Source organism: Pipistrellus kuhlii, unplaced genomic scaffold, assembly GCF_014108245.1.
Source record: "Pipistrellus kuhlii isolate mPipKuh1 unplaced genomic scaffold, mPipKuh1.p scaffold_m20_p_1, whole genome shotgun sequence".
Lineage (NCBI taxonomy): Eukaryota > Metazoa > Chordata > Mammalia > Chiroptera > Vespertilionidae > Pipistrellus > Pipistrellus kuhlii.
Genome location: NW_023425404.1, coordinates 188,073,827 through 188,082,341, shown reverse-complemented (window position 1 = coordinate 188,082,341; position 8,515 = coordinate 188,073,827). Strand labels below are relative to the sequence as shown.

Sequence of the window (8,515 nt, the reverse complement as noted above, 5' to 3'; positions counted from 1 at the left end):
TGGCCCCTTGAGTGTGGCTCTTCCACAAAATGCTACAGCCTGGGTGAGTCTATTTTGAAGAAGTGACATTACAAGTATAAGTTTAAAAAATGTGGCACTCAAAAAAAATTTCAATCACTGTACTGTTGATATTTGGCTCTGTTGACTAATGAGTTTGCCAACCACTGGCATAGATCAAGATGTTTGAACTTGACGCCTAGCCAGTGTGGCTCAGTGATTGAGCATTGATCTGTGGACCAGGAAGTCACGGTTTGATTCAGAGCACATGCCTGGGTTGCAGGCTCGATCGCCGGTATGGTGTGTGCTGGATGCAGCCAGTCAGTGACTCTCATCACTGATGTTTCTATCATTCTTTCCCTCTCCCTTCCTCTCTAAAATCAATAATTTAAAAAGAAAAAAAAAAAAGATGTTTGAATTTGAGGGGTAGGGGACAATCCCTGAACAACGTGTTTTAAAAAGATGGGTCAGGCTATAGTACAATCTATTGGACAGAGAAAAAGCATCTAGAAGTTGGACATTTATTTAGAATGTTCCAGGCTTGGGATGATTTCTATTGCCTTTGGACAGAGAAGAGGCCACAGGGATGAAGGCAACCTGACCTAGGGAAGAGATGTCAAGGCTTTAGGGCAATAATTTCCTAAATGGCAGGAAGTAGGCGAAGGACAGGGAAGGGCTCAGAGCAGTGTCCAGGGTGTGGCATGGCCTTTGATTGAGGATCCAAGAGAGAAAGATCAGGGTGGCTTCCCCTAGATTGTCATGGGATGTACAGAAAACCCTGCTGGCTGTTCCATTACAGTTCATCTAAAGTCATTTTGTGATCCCTGAAATTGTTCTTTTTCACTCCGAGTTTACATTTTACTTGGCTCCATTCCACTCCTTTTTACTTGCTTTCCCGATTGTGGGTCTCCAAGGCCTTGCTTTATTCGCCGCGGGAGGAAAAGACGTTTGAAGTTCCAAACCCCATCTCTGAAGTGAGATTAACAATCAAAGATACTCTCCGAGGTGCAAACACTCAGGGGATTTAGTGGATTAGCTACAGTCTAGTCCCGAGGCATGTGGCACACCTGGGCGTTGGCACAGACAGTTTACAGGTAAAACTAGCAGGGCTTTTGAACTTGAGTGTGCTCCTTCTGGTCACTACCACCAGAGGGCAGGGCTGAAACAGAGAGCCTGCTTTTATTTTGTAGCCTGCTTACTCACTTGCTATACCCTCATTCCAGTTCAGTTCACCACTTCTCCAGATACTCCCCAGAAATGTAAGGGAGTTTTGGTTGTGTTGGTAGAGGATGCCCTGAGCTGCTAAAGGAGGTCCACAGAATCATGGCAGCGGCTTCCTGAAAGGTGTTATTGCTGGAATCTGATGCTACACTGTGGGCATTGGCTGGGAGGCTCCAAAGAGATGTTCTCTGGGCTCTGCCTCTACTGCCTGCTTTTATTCTTAGAGCTCTGAGCGGTATTGCGTGGTTTTTGTGATTCCTTCTAGGCTACCGTTAGTAGCAGCCTGTCAGCACACTGAAGGGCAGAACATTTGGGAGTTTGTTTTGAAAATGACTCAATGGTAAACCCTTAATTTAGTGGCAGTGTGGCTTTTTGAAATATAGGGTGATGCATGGATGTTGTTGTATATTGTTCTCATGATATATCTTATGGGGTGGATGGCCTTCAATAAGTTAATGCAAATAATGTAATTGAATTTCACTCCAGCCGGCCATTAATGATCTCCCATATATCTTCATTCCCAGGCTGGTGATAAGGGGCAACATTTAAGTTAGCTAGAAAAGTATCCAGTAAAGTACTTGTATGTAGAAGGGGTTTAGGATATGTGACAGGCATGGGAATCATGTATATTACACACCATAACCTACATCTACTTTTATATGTCTATTTTTGTAGTCATTTATATAAATGTACATCTATATCAAGCCACATGTATAAATAAACATAACATAATGTATCTTTCATATATATACACATTTATGTACACATGTGTGCACATATATATATATGTAAATATAGATATAAAGAGATACCCTTATTCCACATATATAGGATGCCATATATGAGTCTTTTGGTTGCAAGATATAGGAAATCAACCCAAATAGGCCTAAGCCATACAGGAAATTTATTGGTTCTTAAAAGTTCCCTTCCCTCAACCTTCCTCCATATCCCATAGCTAGTTCTCTTTATGTCTAGGAAATGACTGTCCCAAACCCACATTCTTGGATAGTAGGAGGGTAAATCTTTCTAGATAGTTCCATCGAAGAGGGAGAAAGTTGCTTCCTCAGAAACCTGAGGTGCATTTTCTCATAGCATTGCTCAATGGGGTCTGCAGCCCACCTCTGATCCAATCCCTGTCAATAGTGAGGTGAGAGGTGCAGATGGCCCTGATTAATCCCTGGGGCTGGTGGATTACTGTGTGGGTGGAGCATGGGTTTCCCCTGGAGCAGCTAAATTTGCATAGGAACAAGGCAGGTACCCAAAGGGATTTAGATTCTGTTAGCAAGAGAGCCCTGAGAGTTGCCTGAATCCTGTGTGGCTCCCCTGAATACATGTCCCTCCCCCGAGGGTACACACATGTACACACACACACACACACACACCCACACACACTGTGGTTGTCAGAATTCACACAATGAAAGATTTCTCTTATCACTAGTATACTTTCTGGACTTCGTGTTTTGACAGATTCTGCTACGACGAATGCGAGAGCATTGTCATAACTAATTCATTTCTGCATTTTCATGCATGGGAAGCTGGTATTAGCACAATGGGTATTATAAGTCAGTCAAAAGCAATAATATGGTTGCTTTAGATAGCCTGGGAGAGCTGATAGGAAGTGAATTTATAATTGCAATTAGAATTATTAAAATATTGAAAACAGCCGGATGACTCTCAGGAGTGAGGGGGCCTGTTTGCAAAGCACTTCTTAGAGCATGCATCTGCAGTCAGTCGAGATTTGACTAGATCTGGTGGACAAATGAGAGAAGTCCAGATGAATAATCCAGTGCGAAAGCAACCTCAGGTAGATTTGCCCTTTGGTGTGTCTCTCCCCACCTGGCCCCCTTCACTTCCCTTTAACTTTCTCCCCCCTCCCCCCACCTGCCCCACCCTGTGGGTGATATCACCAAAGAGGCTCCCTTTGCTGGAGAAAAGTTCTTTGAAGTTACACATTTTTTTTCTATGGCCTTTTTTCAAAATGTAGTCGTTATTTCAAGAGTGTCTTTTTTCAGTGCCTCCCTAAGTTTAGTGGTTTAGCAAAGTAAACATTCAACCCATAGTCTGGAGGGGGTTGCCTCTGGGGTTGGTGCTAGGCCCTGTTCCACGCAGGGCATATGGGGAGCAGTTCCTTCTATCCAAGGAGTTCCGAGGGCCTCAAGTTTTCCAGTTGCGCCTCTGTGTCCAATCTGTGGATGAGAGGGGACCAACGACATGTGGATGACACAAGTGGCTATGTGGGCAGATCTCAATGACCTCGCCTGGAAGTGGTGGACATCATTTCTGCCCACACTCTCCTGGCCAGGCCTCAGTCGCATGGCCACATCTAAGGTGGTGGGGGGTAGGGGGGTGTTGACAAATGTGATCTGACTGTGTGCCCAGAGGGAATAGGAAGTAGGCTTGGCTCTTTGCTGTCTTTGATGCAGATGGGGAAATGCCCATTTAGACCCAGACTTCCCTCTGGACAGGGGTTCTCAGGAACATTTGAGCGCCAGGATTTCTGAATCTCCACCATTCAAATTGGGAGGTTCAAAGTCATGACTAATGGGGCTGAATCCTTCCTGAATAACAGCTTGTTTTGCAGCTAACAAAGAAAAAAATACTGTGTATATTTTTCACCCCAGAGAACACTGTATTTACAGTCCTTTACCATTCCTAAAACTTCTAGAGATTTTGTAGCCAAAATCTTAATGCAACTGACTTGTGTTCCCCTCCAGCTGGGATGGTGGACAGGAGTTGGCCTGTCTTGAATGCTAGTGTTTGTTGTGCTGTTCCGAGGCAGTGCCCTGGGGAGGTGGCAGGACCTCGCAGAGATTACTGAGTACTTTGGAGGAGGGGGTTGAACCTAAGGCCTCAGATTTACACCCTGTACCTCCGAAGCAGAGAGTCCATGAGTGGACTTGGAAGGACCATGGCTGGCCTGGAGGTTGGAGAGTGGGCATCTCAGCATTCATCTCTGTGGACCAAAGCTGTGAGGGGAGAGAATGGGGACACCAGGCATTGTTTCTTATGTGTAATCTTCATTTCATGTAAGTCCTACTTTTTCTGTATGACTTTTACTTTAATGTATGGCCCTGACATGGAATGAAGGGGACTGAGAGAATGGCAAGTTAAATTATCAGCTAGCCTGGCTAGATAGGACCATGATGTCAGAATTCTTTTCATATCAACAAGATAAAGAAATAAAATAATGCTTTTAACCCAAGATAGTGTGTTAAATTCTGCAAATACATATGTCTTACAGCCATTAGGACTTTCATGCAGGGAGTATTGGTGGACTCAGATCTCTGAGAGATGAGAAGATGCAGAGAGGTGTGGATAGCAAAGGAAGATTCTGGAGAGAGTGCTGGGACAGCTAAGGTTCCCTGCGGGTTCTCCAGACCTTTCTGGGCACCCACGAGATCAAAACTCTTTTTGTGATGAAACTAAGACACGATATGCTTCTTTCACTCTCAGCTCTTGTTCTGAGTTTGCAGTGGAATATCCCAGAAGCAGCACAGGGAAGCAGAAGCAGATTTGAACACCCAGATATCTACTGTGAAGTCGAAGTCGAGCATAAAAGAGATTTGCAAAATCTAAAACTCTCTCTCAGTAAGTAATTTCTGTTTTTGTTATTAAGTACACAACCATTTTTCTTTAAAAATGCTATATACTATATTCACATACTTTTAATGCTATTTAAAAGAAGTCATCAGTAAATATTATTTTTAAATCTCAGTTTTAGTTTTGAATAGAGTGAATGTTGATAAATATAACACATGATTATAAAAGCTCCTGAATAACCTCAATTATTTTTGAGAATGTAAAGATGTCCTTACTGCATGCACTTGAGAATTCTATGCTAGAGCATCCCATCAGAGCTGAGGAAAATTAAATTTGACGATTTGTGATCAAATTACTTCAGAGAATGTGGCATGCTAAGAAGGTAGCATATTCTTTCTGGAGAAAATCAGTCGAAGCACAGCTGTAGTTAGCTAGGGGGAGAGGGGTTTCTGGAGTAAGTGGTCATTGGTGGGATAACTACATTTTAGTAAAACTCCATACATTTACTTGTAAACCTAAAAAAAGTTGCAATACTGCCATCTAGTGGTCTACAGTGAAAATAATTTAATATATTTTTTCATTGGAGTTACAATGATTGCTTCAGAACTGAAGGACTGTAGGGACTCAGTTAATAGTTGTTTAATGCCCTGTATTTTTGGTGTTTAGATCAACAAACATGTACCTTTAAATGTCTTCCTCATTTCCTTCTGTGTTAATGCTTCCTCTTGGGGTTAGGATAACCTGGTAGGGTGGGATATACCTCATTCCAATCTGTGTTCCTGATTTAGTACTGTCTTTGTGAAACTAAAAAAGTAACTTTTTTCACTTTGATTTTGCCTAACTCTTCTCTCCATGGGCATTTAAAAATGAATGACCTTTTCTGGTGGATCTATTTTAGAGATACAGAAAGATTTCAAAGACAGTCCAGTGAGACCCCATGTCCCCTTCACCCACTCTCCCCTGTTGTCAACATTCCACATGCCTGTGGAACATGCTGGGTGCCTGGATGAGATGTCCCACATTAAGGCACGGGACTGTGAGGTTGCAGAAATAGAAGCCTGGGGAGCAGCGAGGGCGGGCTGGACCACAAAACAGGTCACCTACAAAAGCTAGAAAGCCACAAACCCACGCATTCAAAATTCTGAGTGAAAATCCTTTCCATCAGAAAATCCCATAGTGCACAAACCACATAGCAAGTGTGATGTTAGAATAAAGACAATTCTAGAATGACAAGGTTTCAAAAGGTGTACCTTCCAAACCCATTTTGTCAGGAAGTTATTCATGGATTTGCTTCTCTAAAAAAAGGAAGAAGAAACAGGGAGAAAGCTCAGGAGACAGGGGAGCAGGTAGCAGATGATATAACTTAGCTCTGCGGCCGCCTAAAAACAAACAGTGCACAATGGAGCAGGAAAACAGAGGTGTTTGAACAACGAGGAGATTTATGGTTCTGTCAGGGTGTTTGGGGATGAATTAGTTATAGGGATAGAAAAAAATAGATATAAAACCCAGACAGCTGATTAACCCCAGAGGAAATAAAAAGTTGCATATAAGCATGGTATACCACATGGCTTAATTTGGAACTGTATGTAGTTATAGTAATGTAAATGTCAAATACTTAAACAGAACAGGTAATCTTATTCTGTTTAGTGGATTGTGGGGGAGGAGGGAGGGAAAGAAAGAGTAAGAGAGAGAGAGAAAGAAAGAGAACTAGGATTTTTTACTTTATTCAGAAGTCAATAATCAGTCCCTAAAACCTAAAAACAGATTCAGAACCACCAGCCTGTTATTTAATCTACATGGGATTAAATGTAGTCTTTTCTTTTTATCCATGGTTTTACTTTCTGAGGTTTCTGTTACCTATGGTCAACTGTCGTCTGAAAATATTAAGTGAAAATTTCCAGAAATAAACAATTCCTAAGTTTTAAATTGCACTCCTTTCTGAGTAGCTTGAAGAAATCTTATGTCAGATTATGTCCTGCAGCTCCACGCTGTAGACACTCCCCATGTGCTGCGTTAGTAGGTGATAAGATTGACTGTCATGGCATCAAAGTGTTGTGTTCAAGTAAACCTTATTGTACTTAAAAGTGGCCCTAGAGGCAAGAGTAGCTTAATGCTATGTCACAGTGCCTGTGTCATTCACTTCCCTTCATCTCATCAGAAGAAGGGTGAGCACAGCCCAAGAAGATATGTTGAGTCAGAGAGATCACACTCACATAATTTATTATAGTACTAGTGGCCCAGTGCACAAAATTCATGCATGGAGAGGGCAGTTCCCTCAGCCCAGCCTGCACCCTCTCTAATCAGGAAACCCTTGGGAGATGTCCCATTGCTGATTTAGGCCCTATTGGTATTGGGCCTAAACCAGCAGTTGGACATCCCTCTCTCCCAATCTGGGACCACTGGCTCCCAACCACTCAACTGCCTGCCTGCCTGATCACTCTAACTTCCCTCCCTTACTGGCTTGATCTCATCCCCAACTGCCCTCCCTTGCCAGCCTGGTTGCCCCCAACTGCCCTCCCCTGCTGGCCTTATCTCTCACCAACAGCCCTCCCCTGCCGACCTGATCTTTTCCCCAACATCTCTTCCCTGCTGGTTTGATCTTGCCCCCAACTTCCCTCCCCTTGCTGGCATGGTTGCCCTCAACTGCCCTTCTCTACTGGTCTGATCTCATCCTTAACTGCTATCCCCTTGCTGGCCTGGTTACCCCCAACTGCCCTCCTCTGCTGGCCAATTTTGTTCTAATTGGATAGTTTCTGTGCCAGTCAGTGTTAAAAGCTCCACCTCCTAGGCAGCTATTGGCTCCTCACAGTTGACCCAGATTTTGTTCTGATTGGCCAGTTTTTATGCCAGTCAGCATCTCTGGGCCTATCAGCAGGGCCTGATCAGAAAGGCAAGGTTGATCAGCAGCCCTGTTGGAGGCTCAAAGAGAAATGGAGGCAGGGCTGCTGGCCAGGCTCAGAGGGAAAGAGAGAGATAAGTGCTGGTTAAAAGCTTCCTCAGACGCTGCAGGTCAGCCCCTGCTTCTCTCTTTAGGTCTCTTTCTGGGCCTGATTCGCAGCCCCCATAGCAGTCACTTCTGAGTCACAAGGCCTGCAGTTGCAATAGTTAGCCTGTGGTCGTGATTGGTGATTACACCCTGGCTCTTTATAGAGATACTAGATGCTCCTTGGAGGAAGACTGCTGCAATAGGGCTTCCTGCTGCAGTCTCTGCTGCCCCACCTGCTTCCCTTCCTTCTCCCCTGCCCTGCTTGCTTGCTTCTCCACAGCTTCACTCCCTTCTGCAGCACTTGGCTTCTTTCTACACTGTCTTCAGTCTATGCTCTGGCCCAGATATGCAAATTAACCACCATATTGGTTTGGTTAATTTGCATACTCATCTTGGTTGGCTGGTTGGTGTGGCTTGTGGGTGTAGTGAAGGTATGGTCAATTTGCAAGTATCTCTTTTATTAGAGAGGATTGTGAAAATTGTTCTATTTATTATTAGTTTTTGTTGTTAATTTCTTACTGGGCCTAATTTAAAAATTAGACTGTATGTATATACTAGAGGCCTATGCACAAAATTTGTGCAAGAATAGGCCTTCCTTCTCCTGGCTACCAGCACCAAATTCCCTCTGGCACCTGGGACCTGGGCTTCCCTTGCAGCCCCGGCTTCATCCAGAAAGTCATCTGGAAGAACATCTGGAGTGATTAGTATATTATGCTTTTATTATAGACTGGAGACCCAGTGCACAAAATTTGTGCATGGGAGGAGGTCCCT

The 8,515-nt window shown here is 43.7% G+C and overlaps 1 protein-coding gene across 1 annotated transcript in view; it reads left to right on the top strand.

Annotated features, from left to right (window-relative positions):
- Nucleotides 1-2,751: 2,751 nt before the first annotated feature.
- The window catches only part of LOC118708294 (cytosolic beta-glucosidase), a 119,287-nt gene continuing 113,523 nt past the window's right edge, over nucleotides 2,752-8,515 (top strand). Inside the window, exon 1 of the mRNA XM_036419503.2 lies at nucleotides 2,752-2,756. The gene's annotated coding sequence lies outside the window, so the exon portion shown is untranslated. The remainder of the gene's footprint in view (nucleotides 2,757-8,515) is intronic.